The sequence below is a fragment of the Somniosus microcephalus genome, chromosome 4 (genome assembly GCF_052327205.1).
Source record: "Somniosus microcephalus isolate GS21.2 chromosome 4, FLI_Smic_1.0, whole genome shotgun sequence".
Lineage (NCBI taxonomy): Eukaryota > Metazoa > Chordata > Chondrichthyes > Squaliformes > Somniosidae > Somniosus > Somniosus microcephalus.
This window is the reverse complement of record NC_140990.1, coordinates 123,241,479-123,265,661: the sequence shown is the minus strand read 5'-3', so window position 1 is coordinate 123,265,661 and position 24,183 is coordinate 123,241,479.

Sequence of the window (24,183 nt, the reverse complement as noted above, 5' to 3'; positions counted from 1 at the left end):
AGAGAGGGAGATTTCACTGAGCAACAGCTGGTGTTTGCAACCAACTGGCCTTGGATATTTTCATCATAGAATGTTTCGATTTGAAATATGATGTTGGGATAAGAAAAGTCTGGAGACTAGTGGTTTGTGCTGCCCCAGGAAGGCCACAGTGTTTTTACCAGCTTCTAATGTTGTTGATGTGTGTTGAAGAAAATGCAGACTTGTGTCTCTGGACTGTGCAGTAGCCAGAGATGACCATATTAGGCAATGCCAGCTCCAGTTTGATAAGAGGTTGATGGCAGAGCAAGAGATCCAGCAGGTTTAAGAATTTATCTCCCGTTATCTGCAGACATCGAATGTCGCAGCGTGCTGACAAAATTGGACTTAAGACTTTAACCTATTGGGTTCAATGATTGGGATCGATTGTTATAGAATTGAATTGTTATAGAATGGAAAAGTAGTGAAGTTATGCTAAACTTGTATCGAACCTTGGTTAGACCACACTTGGAATACTGCGTACAATTCTAGTCACCATATTATAAAAAGGCTATAGAGGCACTGGAGAGGGTGCAGAGAGGATTTACAAGGATGATACCAGAAAAGCGAGGGTATACCTATCAGGAAAAGATGGACAGGCTGGGTCTCTTTTCTCTTGAAAAAAGAAGGCTGAGTGGTGACCTAATAGAGGTCTTTAAAATGATGAAAGGTTTTGATAGAGTAGATACAGAGAGAGTGTTTCCACTTGTGGGGAAGAGCATAACTAGAGGCCATCAATATAAGATAGTCACCAAGAAATCCAATAGGGAATTCAGGAGAAACTTCTTTACCCAGAGAGTGGTGAGAATGTGGAACTCACTACCACAGGGACTGGTTGATGTGAATAGTATCGATACATTTAAGGGGAGGCTAGACAAGCATATGAGGGAGAAGGGAATAGAGGGTTATGCTGATAGAGTGAGATGAAGAAAGACGGGAGGAGGCGCGAGTGGAGCATAAACACAGCATGGACTGGTTGGGCCGAATGGTGTGTTTCTGCCGTATATCCTGTGTAATCCTATTTTCCAAGACACATTGCTCGAAGGGGAGGATAAATGACTCGCATCCAAACACAATTGTTACTTTTGTCTTCTTTGTAAAATCACAAAGTCTGGGCATAATTTGTTTGTGAAATTAAAATTGATTATATGGACTAGAAATAATTGAATCAGGAAATTTATTATACAATTATGTGCGTTTTGAAATTGTTAATTGAAATCGAAAGGGTCAATCATGAGCTTGAATCTGTCAACTAGATTATGTGAAGGGAGATATTCGCAATGAATAGACAACATGGTCGGAGAATTAGTAAAGGATGTGTTAGTAAAGAATAGAAAACAGGAACCAAGGGATGAGGAAGATGGGGAACATAAGGAGAGTCAGTTTAAATCACAAAGAAAGCGAGAGCTGACAGGATAGCTGGGAATAGGATCCACGGCAAGGTTAGCAGGAGTAAACAGAATAGGTATAGAAAGTATGGGGGAACACAATGAGGTAATGGAGGCAATTAAACAGATTATTGTCAAACAATGAGACTAACCAGAATCAAGGCCTTACTCGAGCCATCGTCTGAAGCCTCTGTGACATTTGTGATGAATGTGGTACAGAAGGGACTGGACAGCACAGAGGGTAGAGTCATAGAGTTATACAGCACAGAAAGAGGCCCTTCGGCCAATCGTGTCCGCGTCGGCCATCAAGCCCTGTCTATTTTAATCACATATTCCAGCACTTGGTCCGTAGCCTTGTATGCTATGGCGTTTCAAGTGCATCTAAATGCTTCTTGAATGTTGAGGGTTCCTGCCTCTACCACCCTTTCAGGCAGTGAGTTGCAGATTCCAACCACCCTCTGGGTGAAAAAGTTTTTCCTCAAATCCCCTCTAAACCTCCTGCCCCTTACCTTGAATCTATGCCCCCTGGTTATTGACCCCTCTACTAAGGGGAAAAGTTCCTTTCTATCTATCCTATCTATGCCCCTCATAATTTTGTACACCTCCATCAGATCCCCCCTCAGCCATTTTTTGAGGATGTAACTGGTAGAATAGATAAGGGAGAACAGGTGGATGTGGTGTATTTGGACTTTCAGAAGGCTTTCTATAAGGTCCCGCATAAGAGATTAGCATGCAAAGTTAAAGCTCATGGGATTGGGGGTAAGGTACTGACTTGGATAGAGAATTGGTTGGCAGACTGGAAGCAAAAAGTTGGAATAAACAGGTATTTTTCCAAGTGGCAAGCAGTGACTAGTGGGGTGCCACAGTGATCAGTGCTGGGACCCCAGCTATTCACAATATATATTAATGATCTAGACGAGGGAACTAGATGTAATATATCCAAGTTTGCAGACGACACAAAGCTGGGTGGGCATGTGTGTTGTGAGGAGGAGGCAGAGAAACTCCAGGGTGATTGGGCAGATGTATGGCAGATGCAGTATAATGTGGGTAAATGCAAGGTTATCCACTTTGGTGGCAAAAACAGGAAGGCAGATTATTATCTGAATGGCAATAGATTGGGAGAAGGGGAAGTGCAACGAGACCTGGGTGTCCTTGTGCACCAGTCGCTGAAGGTAAGCATGCAGGTGCCGCAGGCAGTTAAGAAGGCAAATGGCATGTTGGCCTTCATAGTGAGAGGATTCGAGTACAGGAACAACAATGTCTTGCTGCAGTTGTACAGGGCCTTGGTGAGGCCACACCTTGAGTATTGTGTGCAGTTTTGGTCACCTTATCTGAGGAAGGATGTTCTTGCCATGGAGGAGGTGCAGCGAAGATTCACCAGACTGATACCTGGGATGGCAGGAATGATGTATGGAGAGAGATTGGGTCGATTAGGCTAATAATCACTACAGTTTAGAAGAATGAGAGGGGATCTCATTGAAACTTATAAAATTCTAACAGGACTAGACAGACTAGATGCAGGAAGGATGTTCCCGATGGCGGGGGAGTCCAGAACCTGGGGTCACATTCTAAGGATAAGGGGTAAGCCATTTATGACTGAGATGAGGAGGAATTTCTTCACCCAGAGAGTGGTGAACCTGTGGAATTCTCTACCACACAAGGCAGTTGAGGGCAATTCATTAAATATATTCAAGAAGGAATTAGATATATTTCTTAAGGCTAAAGGGATCAAGGGATATGGGGAGAAAGCAGGGACAGGATACTAAATTTGGATGATCAGCCATGATCTCATTAAGTAGCGGAACAGGCTCGAGGGGCCGAATGGCCTATTCCTGCTCCTATCTTCTATGTTTCTATACTCCCATGTGTTCATCAACACCTTCAATTCATCTGCCTTATTCACAAGGCTCCTTGCATTAAAATAAATGCCATCCAGCCTTGCTATACTCCCTTGTGCCGTTACATATTTTCTCTGCCTTCCAGGCTGACTTGTTTTTTCCTCTATATTTGGCTGTGCATCACCCCCTACTATAGCTCCACTCCGTATCCCATTTCCCTGCCAAGTTAGTTCAAATCCCTTTGTTTATTCATGAAGAACAACAGAGAAAATTTGGGGCACCGAAACTAACACATAGCAGGGTCACTTTAACTATTGCACGCTTTAGCTGCAAGAGCCTCGATTCAATCATCCACCTGTTTTCCTGCTAAACCAGTTACTGTGTCTTCCCATCAGCCTCTCTGTCTCTTCCTCCACCATGTTCAAACATGTCCCACTTTTTTCCTTTTTTAATCTGCACCTTTTTTACCTACCAGGGGCCATGATTCTCTCTCTGTGGTTTAAAGGAACCAAGACATAGACTATGATGCGATGCAGGAAATGGGAATGGTGTTTCTGGCCCCGAGGGAAGGGGATGGAAATGATGATATTAGACCAGTGGGATTGGTCTTGCCTTTGTTAAGGAAAAATGGCCAATCTGACAGTAGCACCTCCCCCACTCCCCCATTGTCCTGACTAATCTACAATATCAGCATCTCCTAATCGGACAATGACCCTGAGCTACGAGCATTGAACTTTGATTGGACACCTGACACAGAGCAAATGCGAACATTCTGTCATATTAGATCAGGTGATAAAGGAAGTATTTGAAACAATTATCTCGATTAAAGAAATAGTGCAAGGTATGTCAGTAACAAGAGATTGAATCAACGAGACCATCAAAATCAGCAATGACAATTACAAACATTTCAAAGGCTGTCACATGCAGTAGGTGTGGAGGAGATTTTCATTAAATTAAATTGGATCCAAAAAGGGATAAATGATACAGAAAATAACGGATTTCAAACCTTATGCAAGATAGTCCTCTCTAGGGTGGTTCAAAGGAATTTCAGATGAGTGTACTCTTCTGGATGCACACTATGATGCGCTATCAATTACTCAAAAGACTGAGGTTAAGTGAGTAACTAACAGGCTTTTATTAACAAGAGAATGAAGGTGTGCCTCGAGTGGTCGACCAGTCCAGAATACAGAGGGACTGTGGAGCAGTCACCTTTATACCTGGACTCGTGGGAGGAGTCAGCCGAGGCATGTACAGACATGTACACAGTGGAATACAAACACCCACACAGGCAGGTATAACAGTGGTTTAACACATTCACCCCTTGTTTAAAAATGAGTCCGGCGGGGTGAAGTGTATTAAAAGTTTGTGTATTGGAATCTCTCCGGAGGTCTTGTCTGCCGCTGTGATCGATGTGGCGACGGCAGGGGTAGTAAAGCTTCCGGCGTCGAGTCCCGCATAGGCTGGGGCACTGGTGTGTAGTCCTCGTGGGTGTCGAGCAGGTCGCGGGGCCCAGGCATGCCGTCTGCTGGGGTTGGATATTGGATCGTGGGGGAGGGGTGGTAGTGGGTAGTGGGTTACTGGGGCCCCCGAGGGTGTGAGGTCTCGTATGGAGACTGTGTCCTCCCGCCCGTCCGGGTACGCAATGTAAGCATACTGGGGGTTGGCGTGGAGGAGGTCGACCCTCTCGACCAGGGGGTCCATTTTATGGGTCCTCACGTGTCTTCTCAGTAGGACCGGGCCTGGGGACGTCAGCCATGGTGGTAGCGATGTCCCCGATGTGGACTTCCTTGGGAAGACACACATTTTCTCATGAGGGGTGGCATTAGTGGCAGTGCAGAGCAGTGACCGAATAGAGTGGAGTGCATCGGGGAGCACATCCTGCCAGCAGCAGGTCGGAAGGCCCCTAGACTTTAAGGCTAGCAGGGCGGCCTTCCAAACTGTCGCATTCTCTCTTTCCACCTGTCCGTTCCCCCGGGGGTTGTAACTGGTGGTCCTGCTTGTGGCAATACCCCTAGCGAGCAGGTACTGGCGGAGTTCGTCGCTCATAAACGATGAGCCCCGGTCGCTATGGATATAGCTGGGGAAACCGAACAGGGTGAAGAGGTCGTTCAGACATTTAATGACCGTGGCACTGGTCATGTCCGAGCAGGGAATGGCGAACGGGAAGCGGGAGTACTCATCAATAATGTTGAGGAAGTACACATTGTGGTCGGAGGAGGGGAGAGGCCCTTTAAAATCAACACTCAGGCGTTCGAAGGGGCGAGTGGCTTTTATCAGGTGAGCCCTGGCTGGTCTATAAAAGTGCGGTTTGCACTCAGCGCAGACTTGGCAGTTCCTGGTCATGGTCCTGACCTCCTCAATGGAGTAAGGCAGGTTGTGGGCCTTGATGAAGTGGAAGAACCTGGTGACCCCCGGGTGGCAGAGGTCATTGTGGAGGGCCCGCATTCTATCGATCTGCACGCTGGTGCAGGTGCCACGCGATAGAGCATCTGGGGGTTCATTGAGCTTCCCGGGCCGGTACAAGATCTCATAATTGTAGGTGGAAAGTTCGATTTTCCACCTCAAGATCTTGTCGTTTTTGATTTTGCCCCTCTGCTTGTTGTTAAACATAAAAGCAACTGAACGCTGGTCAGTGAGCAGGGTAAATCGTTTTCCGGCCAGGTAGTGCCTCCAATGATGCACAGCCTCCACAATAGCCTGGGCCTCCTTCTCAACAGCGGAGTGTCTGGTCTCTGGGCCCTGGAGGGCTCGTGAAAAGAAGGCCACGGGTCTCCCCGCCTGATTAAGGGTAGCGGCCAGGGCAAAGTCGGACGCATCGCTTTCCACCTGGAAGGGAATGGATTCGTCCACTGCGTGCATGGTGGCTTTGGCAATGTCTTCCTTGATACGGTGGAAGGCTAAGCGGGCCTCTGCCGTCAAGGGAAAAGAGGTGGACTTGATCAGCGGACGGGCCTTGTCCGCATAGTAGGGGACCCACTGGGCGTAATAGGAGAAAAACCCTAGGCACCTCTTCAGGGCCTTGAGGCAGTGGGGCAGTGGGAGTTCCATAAGGGGATGCATCCGGTCGGGGTCGGGACCAATGACTCCGTGTTCCACAACACAGCCAAGGATGGCGAGGCGGGTTGTGCGGAATATGCACTTCTCCTTGTTATACGTCAGGTTCAGGAGTTGGGCGGTGCAGAGGAATTTTTCGAGGTTTGCGTCATGGTCCTGCAAGTCATGGCCGCAGATGGTCACACTGTCCAGATATGGGAAAGTGGCCTGCAACGCATTTTGATCGACCATCCGGTCCATCTCCCTTTGGAAGATGGAGACCCCGTTGGTGACACCAAAGGGAACCCTAAGGAAGTGATAGAGGCGGCCGTTTGCCTCAAAGGCAGTATACTGGTGGTCCTCAGGGCAGATAGGGAGCTGGTGGTACGCTGATTTCAGGTCAATGGTCGAGAAGACGCGGTACTGCGCGATCTGGTTGACCATATCAGCTATGCGGGGGAGTGGGTAAGCGTCCAGCAGGGTGTAGCGATTTATTGTCTGGCTTTAGTCGATGACCAGGCGGTGCTTCTCGCCGGTCTTAATGACCACAACCTGGGCTCACCAGGGGCTGGTGCTGCCCTCAATAATCCCCTCCTTCAGGAGCCGCTCCACTTCGGTTTTAATGAAAACCCTGTCCCCGGCACTGTATCACCTGCTCTTTGTGGCGATGGGCTTACAGTCGGGGGTGAGGTTAGCAAACAGTGGGGGGGGGTGACTCTGAGTGTGGAGAGGTTGCACCTGGTGCGCGGCGGGCAATTTAGAAGCTGCTGGCTGCGGACTGTGAGTGGGGGGAGGGGTCCACCGTACGCCATCGTAACACTTTTAAGGTGGCACTGAAAATCTAACCCCAGTAGAGCGGCAGTGCAGAGGTGGGGCAGGACCAGAAGTTTAAAATTATCGTACACAGTCCCGTCTACTAAGAGTGTCACCATGCAGTAGCCGCCAAAGTCCGCCGACTGGGACTCGGAGGCCATAGAAATCCGCTGGTGTGCAGGCAGGACTGGTAGAGAGCAACGCCGCACCATGTTGGGGTGGATGAAGCTCTCCGTGCTCCCAGAGTCAAAAGGGCAGGTTGTTTCGTGACCATTTACCTTAATGTCCATTGTGGACAGGGCCAGTTGGTGCGGTCTCGCTTGGTCCAGCATAATGGAGGCCAGCGTAGGGGTCGGTGTGTCGCTGCGGGTATCAGGTGAGGCGGTGTTGGGGGCCTGCTGCGTCCCGGCTGGCGTCCAAGATGGTGGCGTCCATGATCCCCATGTGGCTGGAGGCGTCCAAAATGGCTGCTGTTCCGGTGGTTCGCACATGGCTGGGGAGGCCCAAGATGGTGGCCCGCATGGCCCACACATGGCGCTGCTGGGGTTCGGGTTGGCTTTGGCCCTGCAGATGCTGGCGTAGTGTCCCTTCTTCCCACAGCCTGAGCAGATCACATTGTTTGCCGGGCAGCGCGCTCTGGGGTGTTTGGCCTGGCCACAGAAGTAGCATTTCTGGCCTTGGGACACTGCTGCAGTAGTTGTGCCGTTGCTGGGATGTGGCTGGGGTGGCACGGCGCTATGAGATGGTCCTACCGTGTCCCAGGCTGTCGTTCCCCGTGGCGTCCACGGTGCAGAGGAGTAGGCATCCATGCCCCGGTAGGCTGCGTCCAATGATAGTGCGAGTTCAGAGGCCTTGTTGAGGTCGAGGTCACTCTGCTCCAACAGTCGCTGTCGGGTGTAATTGGACCTGTGGCCCGCTACAAAAGCGTCCCGGATAAGTTCCTCTGTGTACACGGCGGCCTTTACATCCTTACAACCACAGGCCCGGCCAAGCACAGACAGTGCCTGAAGGTATTCCTCGGTCGATTCCCCAGGTTGTTGTTTATGACTCCCCAGGTGGTGCCTGGCATACACCTCGTTCACTGGGTGTGTGTACTGGTCCTTGAGGAGCTTGAGAGCAGCCATGTACGAGGTCGTTTCCTGGATGACTGAGTACGCTCGGTGGTTCACTTTGGAGGTCAGGACATCCAGTTTGTCCTCATCCGATTTGACCGTTGCGGCGTAGGCAATCAGGAATCTTTCAAAGCACCTCAGCCAGTGAGCAAACTTGGTGGATGCGTCCGCCTCCCGATGGTCTAAGTCCAGGCATGCTGGTGTGAGGATCTTCTCCATTATAAAAAAATCTTGTTAATAAAATTGATGCGCTATCAATTACTCAAAAGACTGAGGTTAAGCGATTAACTAACAGGCTTTTATTAACAAGAGAATGAAGGTGTGCCTCGAGTGGTCGACCAGTCCAGAATACAGAGGGACTGTGGAGCAGTCACCTTTATACCTGGACTCGTGGGAGGAGTCAGCCGAGGCATGTACAGACATGTACACAGTGGAATACAAACACCCACACAGGCAGATAGAACAGTGGTTTACCACACACTACACCAAATAAACTGTAACTAAACATAAAACATTAAAGAAAACTTAATAAGTTAAATTGAAATTTGGTTGTCCGGGGTGATGTTGCACTCCAGTCCCCGTGGTGCCCACTGATCGCGGAAGGCCTCAAGCGTGCCGGTGGACACCACCTGCTCCATCTCCAGGGCCACCCAGGCGCAAACATGGCCACGGAAGAGGGGGAGGCAATCGGCCGAATAACCCCCTAAACAGCCTGCTGCCTGGACCAGTTAATGGCCACTTTGGCCAGATCTTCAGATGGGTGTAAAGTGAGACACTGCAGTTCAGTCTATGACACCCACAAGCCATGTACTCAAACTGAACAAGCTTTGGGATAGATGTGGTAGAAGGCAAACTAGGTGAGAAGTGATCTAAGTTAGAGTAAGAAAGGGGGCAAAAATGGAAAAGTCAGTAACAGAACATAACAGAAGATTTGTCTCCTCTGATCATGGAGAAATCAAATATTCGACACTGTGTGTTTGAAACAAAGCTATTTATTCAATATTTATACAGAATATTAATCTCCAGCCCAGGTATAGGGGTTACTAAGATCAGCAGAAACACACTCTAACTGCCAGAATGAACATGGTTCAGTGCTCAATGCAATCCCAGTAAATCCTGCTCTATTCACTAATGTGGCCTGTCAATGGCGGTGCTTTTACCCAGCATTCACCGCGGAGGAGAATGTGCTGCAACCAGACTACAGGAGCCCAGTGCACAGGCGCGGAAACGCCTGGGTTTGAAGCATGCGCAGTGCGTGTAACAGCGGAGGCACATGTTACAGATGGGCTCCACAAAGGATGTAAGAGATGAGTGGGCAGACGAGCCACAGTTTGGTGGGTGGGCGGGGAGACTTCATAAACAAATCCCCATGTACAGTCCCAGGGTTAGAAACACCATGTACAGTCCCAGGGTAAGAATCTCCATGTACTGTCCCAGGGTTAGAATCTTCATGCACAGTCCCAGGGTTAGAATCCCCATGTACAGTCCCAGGGGTTGAATCCCCATGTACAGTCCCTGGGTTGGAATCCCCATGAACAGTCCCAGGGTTAGAATCCCCATGTACAGTCCCAGGGTTAGAATCCCCATGTACAGTCCCAGGGTTAGAATCCCCATGCATAGTCCCAGGGTTGGAAACCCCGTGTACAGTCCCAGTGGTAGAATCCCCATGTACAGTCTCAGGATTTGAATTCCCATGTACAGTCCCAGGGTAGGAATCCCCATGTACAGTCCCGGGGTTAGAATCCACATGTACAGTCCCAGGTTTGGAATCCTCATGTACAGTCCCAGGATTGGTATTCCCATGTCCAGTCCCAGGGTTAGAATTCCCATGTTCAGTCCTCGGGCTGGAATCCCCATGTACATTCCCGGGTCTGGTATCCCCATGTCCAGTCCCAGGGTTGGAATCCCCATGTACAATCCCAGGGCTGGTATCCCCATATATTATCCCAGGGTTAGATTCCCCATGTACAGTCCTAGGGTTGGAATCCCCATGTACAGTCCCAGGGTTAGAATCCCCATATACAGTCCCACGGCTGGTATCCACATATATTGTCCCAGGGTTAGAATCCCCATGTACAGTCCCAGGGATGGAATCCCCATGTACAGTCCCAGGGTTGGAATCCCCATGTCCAGTCCCAGCGTTGGAATCCACATGTACAGTCCCAGGGCTGGGATCTCCATATATTATCCCAGGGTTAAAATCCCCATGTACAGTCCCAGGGTTGGAATCCCCATGTACAGTCCCAGGGTTAGAATTCCCATGTACAGTCCCAGGGCTGGTGTCCCCATATATTGTCCCAGGGTAAGAATCCCCATATACAGTCCCAGGGTTAGAATCCCCTGAAAAGTCCCAGGGTTGGAATCCCCATGTACAGTCCCAGGGTTGGAATCCCCATATACAGTCCCAGGGTTAGAATTATGATGCACAGACCCAGGGTTGGAATCCCCATGTACAGTGCAAGGGTTGGAATTCTCATGTACAATCCCAGGGCTGGAAACACCATGTACAGTCCCAGTGTTGGAATCCCCATGTACAGTCCCAGGGTTGGAATCCCCATGTACATTCCCAGGGCTGGAATCCCCATGTGCGGACCCAGGGCTGGTATCCCCATGTACAGTCCCAGAGTTAGAAATATGAAGCACAGGCCCAGGTTTGGATTCCCCATGTACAGTCCCAGGGTGGGAATCCTCATGTACAGTCCCAGGGCTGGAATCCCCATGTACAGTCCCAGTGTTGGAATCCCCATGTACAGTCCCAGGGTTGGAATCCCCATGTACATTCCCAGGGCTGGAATCCCCATGTGCGGTCCCAGGGCTGGTATCCCCATGTACAGTCCCAGGGTTGGAATACCCCATTACATTCCCAAGGGTAGAACCCCATGTACAATCCCAGGGTTGGAATCCCCATGTACAGTCCCAGGGCTGGAATCCCTATGTGCAGTCCCAAGGGTTGGAATCCCCATGTACAGTCCCAGGGTCGGAATCCCCAAGTACAGTCCCAGGGTTGGAATCCCCATGTACAGTCCCACGTTTGGAATCCCCATCTACAGTCCCAGGGTCAGAATCCCCATGTCCAGTCCCAAGGTTGGAAACACCATGTACAGTCTGTGGGTTGGAATCACCACGTACAGTCCCAGGGTTGGAATTCCCATGTACAGTCCCACGGTTGGAATCCCCACCTACAGTCCCAGGGTTAGAATCCCCATGTCCAGTCCCAGGATCAGAATCCCCATGTCCAGTCCCAGGGTTGGAATCCCCATGTACAGTCCCAGGGTTGGAATCCCCATGCACAGTCCCAGGGCTGGAATCCCCATGTACAGTCCCATGGTTGGAATCCCCATGTCCAGTCACAAGGTTGGAATCCCCATGTACAGTCCCAGGGTTGGAATACCCATGTAAAGTCCCAGGGCTGGAATCCCCATATTCAGTCCCAGGGTTGGAATCCCCATGTCCAGTCCCAGGGTTGGAATCCCCATGTACAGTCCCAGGGTTGGAATCCCCATGTAGAGTCACAGGGTCAGAATCCCCATGTCCAGTTCCAGGGTTGGAATCACCATGTACAGTCCCAGGGCTGGAATCCCCACGTACAGTCCCAGGGTTAGAAATTCTATGTACAGCCTCAGTTTTATTATCCCCATGTGCAGTCACATGGTTGGAATCCCCAGGTACAGCTCCAGTGTTAGAATCCACAAGTACAATCCGAGGGCTGAAATCCCCAAGTACAGTCCCAGGGTTGGAATCCCCATGTACAGTACTGAGGTTCGAATCCCCATGTACAATCCAGGGCTGGAACCCCATGTACAGTCCCAGGGTTGGAATCCCCATGTACAGTCCCAGGGTTAGAATTCCCATGTACAGTCCCAGGGATAGAATCCCCAAGTACATTCCCAGGGGTTGAATCCCAATGCACAGTCCCAGGGTTAGAATCCCCAAGTACATTCCCAGGGGTTGAATCCCCATTTACAGTCCCAGGGTTGGAATCCTCATGTACATTCCCAGGTTTAGAATCCCCATGTACAGTCCCAGGGTTAGAATCCCCAAGTACATTCCCAGGGGTTGAATCCCAATGTATAGTCCCAGGGTTAAAAACCCCATGTACAGTCCCAGGTTTAGAATTTCCATGTACAGTCTCAGGATTTGAATTCCGATGTACAGTCCCGGGGTGGAATCCCCATGCACAGTCCCAGGGTTAGAATTCCCATGTACAGTCCCAGGTTTGGAAGCCTCATGTACAGTCCCAGGATTGGTATTCCCATGTACAGTCCCAGGGTTAGAATTCCCATGTTCAGTCATCGGGCTGCAAACCCCATGTACATTCCCGTGTCTGGTATTCCCATGTCCAGTCCCAGGGTTGCAATCCCCATGTACAGTCCCAGGGCTGGTATCCACATATATTATCCCAGGATTAGATTCCCCATGTACAGTCCCAGGGTTGAAATCCCCATGTACAGTCCCAGTGTTAGAATCCCCATATACAGTCCCAGGGCTGGTATTCCCATATATTGTCCCAGGGTTAGAATCCCCATGTACAGTCCCAGGGTAGGATTCCCCATGTACAGTCCCAGGGTTGGAATCCCCATGTCCAGTCCCAGGGTTGGAATCCCCATGTACAGTTCCAGGGCTGGGATACCCATATATTATCCCAGGGTTAGAATCCCCATGTACAGTCCCAGGGTTGGAATCCCCATGCACAGTCCCAGGGTTAGAATTCCCATGTACCGTCCCAGGGCTGGTATCCCCATATATTGTCCCAGGGATAGAATCCCCATGTACAGTCCCAGGGTTAGAATCCCCCTGAACAGTCCCAGGTTTGGAATCCCCATGTACAGTCCCAGGGTTAGAATTATGATGCACAGACCCAGGGTTGGAATCCCCATGTACAGTCCCAGGCTTGGAATCCTCATGTACAGTCCCAGGGCTGGAATCCCCATGTACAGTCCCAGTGTTGGAATCCCCATGTACAGTCCCAGGTTTGGAATCCCCATGTACATTCCCAGGGCTGGAATCCCCATGTGCAGTCCCAGGGCTGCTATCCCCATGTACAGTCCCAGGGTTAGAATTCTGATGCACAGACCCAGGGTTGGAATCCCCATGTACAGTCCCAGGGTTGGAATCCCCATGTGCGGTCCCAGGGCTGGTATCCCCATGTACAGTCCCAGGGTTGGAATCCCCAATTACAGCCCCAAGGGTAGAATCCCCATGTACAATCCCAGGGTTGGAATCCCAATGTACAGTCACAGGGTTAGAATCCCCATGTACAATCCCAGGTTTGGAATCCCCATTTACAGTCCCAGGCGTTGGAACCCCCATGTACAGTCACAGGGCTGGAATCCCCATGTACAGTCCCAGGGCTGGAATCCGCATGTACAGTCCCAGGGTTAGAATCCCCATATACAGCCCAAGGGTTAGAATCCCTATGTACAATCCCAGGGTTGGAATCCCCATGTACAGTCCCAGGGGCAGAATCCCCAAGTACAGTCCCAGGGCTGGAATCCCCATGTACAGTCCCACGTTTGGAATCCCCATCTACAGTCCCAGGGTCAGAATCCCCATGTCCAGTCCCAGGGTTGGAAACCCCATGTGCAGTCTGTGGGTTGGAATCACCAAGTACAGTCCCAGGTTTGGAATCCCCATGTACAGTCCCACGGTTGGAATCCCCACCTACAGTCCCAGGGCTGGATTCCCCATGTACAGTCCCAGGATCAGAATCCCCATGTCCAGTCCCAGGGTTGGAATCCCCATGTACAGTCCCAGGGTTGGAATCCCCATGTGCGGTCCCAGGGCTGGTATCCCCATGTACAGTCCCAGGGTTGGAATCCCCAATTACAGCCCCAAGGGTAGAATCCCCATGTACAATCCCAGGTTTGGAATCCCCAAGTACAGTCCCACGGTTGGAATCCCCACCTACAGTCCCAGGGCTGGAATCCCCATGTACAGTCCCAGGATCAGAATCCCCATGTCCAGTCCCAGGGTTGGAATCCCCATGTACAGTCCCAGGGTTAGAATCCCCATATACAGCCCCAGGGTTAGACTCCCCATGTACAGTCCCAGGGCTGGAATCCCTATGTACAGTCCCAGGGTTGGAATCCCCATGTACAGTCCCAGGGTCGGAATCCCCAAGTACAGTCCCAGGGTTGGAATCCCCATGTACAGTCCCACGTTTGGAATCCCCATCTACAGTCCCAGGGTCAGAATCCCCATGTCCAGTCCCAGGGTTGGAAACCCCATGTACAGTCTGTGGGTTGGAATCACCACGTACAGTCCCAGGGTTGGAATTCCCATGTACAGTCCCACGGTTGGAATCCCCACCTACAGTCCCAGGGTTAGAATCCCCATGTCCAGTCCCAGGATCAGAATCCCCATGTCCAGTCCCAGGGTTGGAATCCCCATGTACAGTCCCAGGGTTGGAATCCCCATGTACAGTCCCAGGGCTGGAATCCCCATGTACAGTCCCATGGTTGGAATCCCCATGTCCAGTCACAAGGTTGGAATCCCCATGTACAGTCCCAGGGTTGGAATACCCATGTAAAGTCCCAGGGCTGGAATCCCCATGTACAGTCCCAGGGTTGGAATCCCCATGTCCAGTCCCAGGGTTGGAATCCCCATGTACAGTCCCAGGGTTGGAATCCCCATGTAGAGTCCCAGGGTCAGAATCCCCATGTCCAGTTCCAGGGTTGGAATCACCATGTACAGTCCCAGGGCTGGAATCCCCACGTACAGTCCCAGGGTTAGAAATTCTATGTACAGCCTCAGTTTTATTATCCCCATGTGCAGTCACATGGTTGGAATCCCCATGTACAGCTCCAGTGTTAGAATCCACAAGTACAATCCGAGGGCTGAAATCCCCAAGTACAGTCCCAGGGTTGGAATCCCCATGTACAGTACTGAGGTTCGAATCCCCATGTACAATCCCAGGGCTGGAATCCCCATGTACAGTCCCAGGGTTGGAATCCCCATGTACAGTCCCAGGGTTAGAATTCCCATGTACAGTCCCAGGGATAGAATCCCCAAGTACATTCCCAGGGGTTGAATCCCAATGCACAGTCCCAGGGTTAGAATCCCCAAGTACATTCCCAGGGGTTGAATCCCCATTTATAGTCCCAGCGTAGGAATCCTCATGTACATTCCCAGGTTTAGAATCCCCATGTACAGTCCCAGGGTAAGAATCCCCAAGTACATTCCCAGGGGTTGAATCCCAATGTATAGTCCCAGGGTTAAAAACCCCGTGTACAGTCCCAGGTTTAGAATCTCCATGTACAGTCTCAGGATTTGAATTCCGAAGTACAGTCCCGGGGTGGAATCCCCATGCACAGTCCCAGGGTTAGAATTCCCATGTACAGTCCCAGGTTTGGAATCCTCATGTACAGTCCCAGGATTGGTATTCCCATGTCCAGTCCCAGGGTTAGAATTCCCATGTTCAGTCATCGGGCTGCAAACCCCATGTACATTCCCGGGTCTGGTATTCCCATGTCCAGTCCCAGGGTTGCAATCCCCATGTACAGTCCCAGGGCTGGTATCCCCATATATTATCCCAGGATTAGATTCCCCATGTACAGTCCCAGGGTTGAAATCCCCATGTACAGTCCCAGTGTTAGAATCCCCACATACAGTCCCAGGGCTGGTATTCCCATATATTGTCCCAGGGTTAGAATCCCCATGTACAGTCCCAGGGTAGGATTCCCCATGTACAGTCCCAGGGTTGGAATCCCCATGTCCAGTCCCAGGGTTGGAATCCCCATGTACAGTTCCAGGGCTGGGATACCCATATATTATCCCAGGGTTAGAATCCCCATGTACAGTCCCAGGGTTGGAATCCCCATGCACAGTCCCAGGGTTAGAATTCCCATGTACAGTCCCAGGGCTGGTATCCCCATATATTGTCCCAGGGATAGAATCCCCATGTACAGTCCCAGGGTTAGAATCCCCCTCAACAGTCCCAGGTTTGGAATCCCCATGTACAGTCCCAGGGTTAGAATTATGATGCACAGACCCAGGGTTGGAATCCCCATGTACAGTCCCAGGGTTGGAATCCTCATGTACAGTCCCAGGGCTGGAATCCCCATGTACATTCCCAGTGTTGGAATCCCCATGTACAGTCCCAGGTTTGGAATCCCCATGTACATTCCCAGGGCTGGAAACCCCATGTGCAGTCCCAGGGCTGCTATCCCCATGTACAGTCCCAGGGTTAGAATTCTGATGCACAGACCCAGGGTTGGAATCCCCATGTACAGTCCCAGGGTTGGAATCCCCATGTGCGGTCCCAGGGCTGGTATCCCCATGTACAGTCCCAGGGTTGGAATCCCCAATTACAGCCCCAAGGATAGAATCCCCATGTACAATCCCAGGGTTGGAATCCCAATGTACAGTCACAGGGTTAGAATCCCCATGTACAATCCCAGGTTTGGAATCCCCATTTACAGTCCCAGGGGTTGGAACCCCCATGTACAGTCACAGGGCTGGAATCCCCATGTACAGTCCCAGGGCTGGAATCCGCATGTACAGTCCCAGGGTTAGAATCCCCATATACAGCCCAAGGGTTAGAATCCCTATGTACAATCCCAGGGTTGGAATCCCCATGTACAGTCCCAGGGGCAGAATCCCCAAGTACAGTCCCAGGGCTGGAATCCCCATGTACAGTCCCACGTTTGGAATCCCCATCTACAGTCCCAGGGTCAGAATCCCCATGTCCAGTCCCAGGGTTGGAAACCCCATGTGCAGTCTGTGGGTTGGAATCACCAAGTACAGTCCCAGGTTTGGAATCCCCATGTACAGTCCCACGGTTGGAATCCGCACCTACAGTCCCAGGGCTGGAATCCCCATGTACAGTCCCAGGATCAGAATCCCCATGTCCAGTCCCAGGGTTGGAATCCCCATGTACAGTCCCAGGGTTGGAATCCCCATGTGCGGTCCCAGGGTTGGAATCCCCAATTACAGCCCCAAGGGTAGAATCCCCATGTACAATCCCAGGGTTGGAATCCCCATGTACAGTCCCAGGGTAGAATGCCCATGTACAATCCCAGGTTTGGAATCCCCATCTACAGTCCCAGGGTTGGAATCCCCATGTACAGTCACAGGGCTGGAATCCCCATATACAGTCCCAGGGCTGGATCCGAATGTACAGTCCCAGGGTTAGAATCCCCATATACAGCCCAAGGGTTAGAATCCCTATATACAGTCCCAGGGTTGGAATCCCCATGAACAGTCCCAGGGGCAGAATCCCCAAGTACAGCCCGAGGGTTGGAATCTCCATGTACAGTCCCACGTTTGGAATCCCCATCTACAGTCCCAGGGTCAGAATCCCCATGTCCAGTCCCAGGGTTGGAAACCCCATGCACAGTCTGTGGGTTGGAATCACCAAGTACAGTCCCAGGGTTGGAATCCCCATGTACAGTCCCATGGTTTGAATTCCCACCTACAGTCCCAGGGCTGGAATCCCCATGTACAGTCCCAGGATCAGAATCCCCATGTCCAGTCCCAGGGTTGGAATCCCCATGTACAGTCCCAGGGTTGGAATCCCCATGTACAATCCCAGGTCTGGAATCCCCATGTACAGTCCCAGGGTTGGAATCCCCATGTACAGTCCCAGGGCTGGTATCCCCATATATTATCCCAGGATTAGATTCCCCATGTACAGTCCCAGGGTTGGAATCCCCATGTACAGTCCCAGGGTTAGAATCCCCATGTAGAGTCCCAGGGCTGGAATTCCCATATATTGTCCCAGGGTTAGAATCCCCATGTACAGTCCCAGCGTAGGATTCCCCATGTACAGTCCCAGGGTTGGAATCCCCATGTCCAGTCCCAGGGTTGGAATCCCCATGTACAGTCCCAGGGCTGGGATCCCGATATATTATCCCAGGGTTGGAATCCCCATGTACAGTCCCAGGGTTGGAATCCCCATGCACAGTCCCAGGGTTAGAATTCCCATGTACAGTCCCAGGGCTGGTATCCCCATATATTGTCCCAAGGTTAGAATCCCCATATACAGTCCCAGGGTTAGAATCCCCCTGAACAGTCCCTGGTTTGGAATCCCCATGTACAGTCCCAGGGTTAGAATTATGATGCACAGACCCAGGGTTGGAATCCCCATGTACAGTCCCAGGGTTGGAATCCTCATGTACAGTCCCAGGGCTGGAATCCCCATGTACAGTCCCAGTGTTGGAATCTCCATGTACAGTCCCAGGTTTGGAATCCCCATGTACATTCCCTGGGCTGGAATCCCCATGTGCTGTCCCAGGGCTGCTATCCCCATGTACAGTCCCAGGGTTAGAATTATGATGCACAGTCCCAGGGTTAGAATTATGATGCACAGACCCAGGGTTGGAATCACCATGTACAGTCCCAGGGTTGGAATCGCCATGTGCGGTCCCAGGGCTGGTATCCCCATGTACAGTCCCAGGGTTGGAATCCCCAATTACAGCCCCAAGGGTAGAATCCCCATGTACAATCCCAGGGTTGGAATCCCAATGTACAGTCACAGGGTTAGAATCCCCATGTACAATCCCTGGTTTGGAATCCCCATTTACAGCCCCAGGGGTTGGAACCCCCATGTCTAGTCCCAGGGTTGGAATCCCCATGTACAGTCCCAGGGCTGGGATCCCCATATATTATCCCAGGGTTAAAATCCCCATGTACAGTCCCAGGGTTGGAATCCACATGCACAGTCCCAGGGTTAGAATTCCCATGTACAGTCCCAGGGCTGGTATCCCCAAATATTGTCCCAGGGCTGGAATCCCCATGTGCGGTCCCAGGGCTGCTATCCCCATGTACAGTCCCAGGGTTAGAATTATGATGCACAGACCCTGGTTTGGAATCCCCATTTACAGCCCCAGGGGTTGGAACCCCCATGTCCAGTCCCAGGGTTGGAATCCCCATGTACAGTCCCAGGGCTGGGATCCCCATATATTATCCCAGGGTTAAAATCCCCATGTACAGTCCCAGGGTTGGAATCCACATGCACAGTCCCAGGGTTAGAATTCCCATGTACAGTCCCAGGGCTGGTATCCCCATATATTGTCCCAGGGCTGGAATCCCCATGTGCGGTCCCAAGGCTGCTATCCCCATGTACAGTCCCAGGGTTAGAATTATGATGCACAGACCCAGGGTTGGAATCCCCATGTACAGTCCCAGGGTTGGAATCCCCATGTGCGGTCCCAGGGCTGGTATCCCCATGTACAGTCCCAGGGTTGGAATCCCCAATTACAGCCCCAAGTGTAGAATCCCCATGTACAATCCCAGGGTTGGAATCCCCATGTACAGTCACAGGGTAGAATGCCCATGTACAATCCCAGGATTGGAATCCCCATCTACAGTCCCAGGGTTGGAATCCCCACGTACACTCACAGGGCTGGAATCCCCATATACAGTCCCAGGGCTGGAATCCGAATGTACAGTCCCAGGGTTAGAATCCCCATATACAGCCCAAGGGTTAGAATCCCTATATACAGTCCCAGGTTTGGAATCCCCATGAACAGTCCCAGGGGCAGAATCCCCAAGTAGAGCCCCAGGGTTGGAATCTCCATGTACAGTCCCACGTTTGGAATCCCCATCTACAGTCCCAGGGTCAGAATCCCCATGTCCAGTCCAAGGGTTGGAAACCCCATGCACAGTCTGTGGGTTGGAATCACCAAGAACAGTCCCAGGGTTGGAATCCCCATGTACAGTCCCATGGTTGGAATCCCCAACTACAGTCCCAGGGCTGGAATCCCCATGTACAGTCCCAGGATCAGAATCCCCATGTCCAGTCCCAGGGTTGGAATCCCCATGTACAGCCCCAGGGTTGGAATCCCCATGTACAGTCCCAGGTCTGGAATCCCCATGTACAGTCCCAGGGTTGGAATCCCCATGTCCAGTCCCAGGGTTGGAATCCCCATCTACATTCCCAGGGTTGGAACCCCAAGTACATTCACAGGGCTGGAATCCCCATGTACAGTTCCAGGGTTGGAATCCCCATGCCCAGTCCCAGGGTTGGAATCCCCATGGACAGTCCCATGGCTGGAATCCCCATGTCCAGTCCCAGGGTTGGAATCCCCATGTACAGTCCCAGGGTTGGAATCCCCATGTACAGTCCCAGGGTTGGAATCCGCATGTGCAGTCCCACGGTTGGAATCCCTATCTACAGTCCCAGGGTGGGAATCCCTATGTACAGTCCCAGGGTCAGAATCCCCATGTCCAGTCCCAGGGTTGGAATTCCCATGTACAGTCCCAGGGTTGGAATCCCCATGTACAGTCGCAGGGTCAGAATCCCCATGTCCAGTCCCAGGGTTGGAATCCCCATGTACAGTCCCAGGGCTGGAATCCGCATGTACAGTCCCAGGGGTGGAATCCCCATGCACAGTCCCAGGGTTAGAATTCCCAATGTACAGTCCCAGGTTTGGAATCCTCATGTACAGTCCCAGGGCTGGAATCCCCATATGCTGTCCCAGGGCTGCTACCCCCATGTACAGTCCCAGGGTTAGAATTATGATGCACAGACCTAGGGTTGGAGTCCCCAATTACAGCCCCAAGGGTAGAATCCCCATGTACAATCCCAGGGTTGGAATCCCAATGTACAGTCACAGGGTTAGAATCCCCATGTACAATCCCAGGTTTGGAATCCCCATTTACAGTCCCAGGGGTTGGAACCCCCATGTACAGTCACAGGGCTGGAATCCCCATGTCCAGTCCCAGGGTTGGAATACCCATGTACAGTCCCAGGGCTGGGATCCCCATATATTATCCCAGGGTTAGAATCCCCAGGTACAATCCCAGGGTTGGAATCCCCATGCACAGTCCCAGGGTTAGAATTCCCATGTACAGTCCCAGGGCTGGAATCCCCATGTGCGGTCCCAGGGCTGCTATCCCCATGTACAGTCCCAGGGTTAGAATTATGATGCACAGACCCAGGGTTGGAATCCCCATGTACAGTCCCAGGGCCAGAATCCCCATGTCCTGTCCCAGGGTTGGAATCCCCATGTACGGTCCCAGGGCTGGAATCCCCATGTACAGTCCCAGGGGTGGAATCCCCATGCACAGTCCCAGGGTTAGAATTCCCAATGTACAGTCCCAGGTTTGGAATCCTCATGTACAGTCCCAGGATTGGTATTCCCATCTCCAGTCCCAGGGTTAATATTCCCATGTACAGTCCTCGGGCTGCAAACCCCATGTACATTCCCGGGTCTGGTATCCCCATGTCCAGTCCCAGGGTTGGAATCCCCATGTACAGTCCCAGGGCTGGTATCCCCATATATTATCCCAGGATTAGATTCCCCATGTACAGTCCCAGGGTTGGAATCCCCATGTACAGTCCCAGGGTTAGAATCCCCATGTACAGTCCCAGGGCTGGGATCCCGATATATTATCCCAGGGTTGGAATCCCCATGTACAGTCCCAGCGTAGGATTCCCCATGTACAGTCCCAGGGTTGGAATCCCCATGTCCAGTCCCAGGGTTGGAATCCCCATGTACAGTCCCAGGGCTGGGATCCCGATATATTATCCCAGGGTTAGAATCCCCATGTACAGTCCCAGCGTAGGATTCCCCATGTACAGTCCCAGGGTTGGAATCCCCATGTCCAGTCCCAGGGTTGGAATCCCCATGTACAGTCCGAGGGCTGGGATCCCGATATATTATCCCAGGGTTGGAATCCCCATGTACAGTCCCAGGGTTGGAATCCCCATGCACAGTCCCAGGGTTAGAATTCCCATGTACAGTCCCAGGGCTGGAATCCCCATATATTGTCCCAGGGTTAGAATCCCCATGTACAGTCCCAGGGTTAGAATCCCCCTGAACAGTCCCAGGTTTGGAATCCCCATGTACAGTCCCAGGGTTAGATTTATGATGCACAGACCCAGGGTTGGAATCCCCATGTACAGTCCCAGGGTTGTAATCCTCATGTACAGTCCCAGGGCTGGAATCCCCATGTACAGTCCCAGTGTTGGAATCCCCATGTACAGTCCCAGGTTTGGAATCCCCATGTACATTCCCAGGGCTGGAATCCCCATGTGCTGTCCCAGGGCTGCTATCCACATGTACAGTCCCAGGGTTAGAATTATGATGCACAGACCCAGGGTTGGAATCCCCATGTACAGTCCCAGGGTTGGAATCGCCATGTGCGGTCCCCGGGCTGGTATCCCCATGTGCAGTCCCAGGGTTGGAATCCCCAATTACAGCCCCAAGGGTAGAATCCCCATGTACAATCCCAGGGTTGGTATCCCAATGTACAGTCACAGGGTTAGAATCCCCATGTACAATCCCAGGTTTGGAATCCCCATTTACAGTTCCAGGGGTTGGAACCCCCATGTACAGTCACAGGGCTGGAATCCCCATGTCCAGTCCCAGGGTTGGAATCCCCATGTACAGTCCCAGGGCTGGGATCCCCATATATTATCCCAGGGTTAGAATTCCCATGTACAGTCCCAGGGTTGGAATCCCCATGCACAGTCCCAGGGTTAGAATTCCCATGTACAGTCCCAGGGCTGGTATCCCCATATATTGTCCCAGGGCTGGAATCCCCATGTGCGGTCCCAGGGCTGCTATCCCCATGTACAGTCCCAGGGTTGGAATCCCCAATTACAGCCCCAAGGGTAGAATCCCCATTTACAATCCCAGGGTTGGAATCCCAATGTAGGGTCACAGGGTTAGAATCCCCATGTACAATCCCAGGTTTGGAATCCCCATTTACAGTCCCAGGGGTTGGAACCCCCATGTACAGTCACAGGGCTGGAATCCCCATGTACAGTCCCAGGGCTGGAATCCGCATGTACAGTCCCAGGGTTAGAATCCCCATGTACAGTCCCACGTTTGGAATCCCCATCTACAGTCCCAGGGTCAGAATCCCCATGTCCAGTCCCAGGGTTGGAAACCCCATGTACAGTCTGTGGATTGGAATCACCAAGTACAGTCCCAGGTTTGGAATCCCCATGTACAGTCCCACGGTTGGAATCCCCACCTACAGTCCCAGGGCCGGAATCCCCATGTACAGTCCCAGGATCAGAATCCCCATGTCCAGTCCCAGGGTTGGAATCCCCATGTACAGTCCCAGGGTTGGAATCCCCATGTGCGGTCCCAGGGCTGGTATCCCCATGTACAGTCCCAGGGTTGGAATCCCCAATTACAGCCCCAAGGGTAGAATCCCCATGTACAATCCCAGGGTTGGAATTCCCATGTACAGTCACAGGGTAGAATGCCCATGTACAATCCCAGGTTTGGAATCCCCATCTACAGTCCCAGGGTTGGAATCCCCATGTTCAGTCACAGGGCTGGAATCCCCATATACAGTCCCAGGGCTGGAATCCGAATGTACAGTCCCAGGGTTAGAATCCACATATACAGCCCAAGGGTTAGAATCCCTATATACAGTCCCAGGGTTGGAATCCCCATGAACAGTCCCAGGGGCAGAATCCCCAAATACAGCCCCAGGGTTGGAATCTCCATGTACAGTCCCACGTTTGGAATCCCCACCTACAGTCCCAGGGTCAGAATCCCCATGTCCAGTCCCAGGGTTGGAAACCCCATGCACAGTCTGTGGGTTGGAATCACCAAGTACAGTCCCAGGGTTGGAATCCCCATGTACAGTCCCATGGTTGGAATCCCCACCTACAGTCCCAGGGCTGGAATCCCCATGTACAGTCCCAGGATCAGAATCCCCATGTCCAGTCCCAGGGTTGGAATCCCCATGTACAGTCCCAGGTTTGGAATCCCCATGTACATTCCCAGGGCTGGAATCCCCATGTGCAGTCCCAGGGCTGCTATCCCCATGTACAGTCCCAGGGTTAGAATTCTGATGCACAGACCCCGGGTTGGAATCCCAATGTACAGTCCCAGGGTTGGAATCCCCATGTGCGGTCCCAGGGCTGGTATCCCCATGTACAGTCCCAGGGTTGGAATCCCCAATTACAGCCCCAAGGGTAGAATCCCCATGTACAATCCCAGTGTTGGAATCCCAATGTACAGTCACAGGGTTAGAATCCCCATGTACAATCCCAGGTTTGGAATCCCCATTTACAGT